Below are 1,251 nucleotides of genomic sequence, written 5' to 3'. Positions count from 1 at the left end.
GTGTCTTCCTTCCCGGGAATCGGTAACAAAGGCGCCGAAAATCTTGAGAAAAGGCAAAACTTGACACAAATTTCTGAAAAAGGCAAAACGTCCAATAAATGTTTGAAATAAGCAAAATAAGCAAAAAAAGGCAATTTGCCTTTAATCCGAGCTTTAGTTATCACAAAGAAGAACCTCCATGTGGTGATATCTTGTAGAACGCGCGTCTTATTATCCCAGATAGCACCCAAATATTACAGTAATATTTTTTTGCAATATTTAGTATAGGTTGAAGCGACAGATTCTTGAATATTATAACAATATTTCTTATAAATATTTCTTTGACATTTAAATCAGATATTTACGAAATATTTTTTTTTGCAATATTTAATATAGGTTGACGCGACAGATTCTTATATATTATAAAAATATTTCTTGTAAATATTTACTTGACATTTAAATCAAATATTTATAGCATATTTGTTTTAAATATATATTTGGCATTTAAATCAGATATTTAAGAAATATTTTTTTTGCAGTATTTCATGTAGGTCTGACGCGACAGATTTTTATATATTTAAGAAATATTTCCTTTATATATATATTTGACATTTAAATCAGATATTTAAGAAATATATTTTTTAAATATTTGTTTGAAATTTATATCAGATTTAAAAAAAAACAGATTTTTAAACATTTATTTGACATTCTCAAATACTAATTTTTTTATCGCTTAATTTTTTTATCAGTTTAATTCCTTATTTTTTAATTTGCTGCTACTTAAGTACTTTGAATAGTGCCGTGCCGCCTCCACACACATACGTCCCTCTTCCTCCTCCTCTCCTTCTTTCTAGTCGATTTTTTCCAGCTCGGTGTTTGGATTTGATTTACATTACATGGCTGGGGTCGGGGAATCGAACCTGGTACCTTCGGGTCAATAGTCTATGGGCCCGACCACTCTGCTATAGAGCACTCTAGTACTACGCTGGTTAATTTTGATCTATTTTGGTGACTGAAATTATTATTATAGTTTTCTTTCCTGGTTTTCAGTCGAAATGTGAAATCAAAATTTTCATATCGTCTAATTCAGATAACGTTTGGGCGAGACAATAATCAGATTAAAATTCAAAACAAACCCATAATTGGGAAACATTTAAATATTTGTAGGCTTAGCTCTCTTCAAAATTACATATTTGATTGAATTACTTTAATTCAGTTAAGTAATACTGTTATATTAATTAGACCATTTATTTTCGACAAATTTCATTAGTC

This window comes from Dendroctonus ponderosae, unplaced genomic scaffold (genome assembly GCF_020466585.1).
Source record: "Dendroctonus ponderosae isolate FM_Combo_2020 unplaced genomic scaffold, Dpon_F_20191213v2 Dpon_F_20191213_1, whole genome shotgun sequence".
In the NCBI taxonomy this organism is placed as follows: domain Eukaryota; kingdom Metazoa; phylum Arthropoda; class Insecta; order Coleoptera; family Curculionidae; genus Dendroctonus; species Dendroctonus ponderosae.
Note: the sequence above shows the minus strand (reverse complement) of the source record.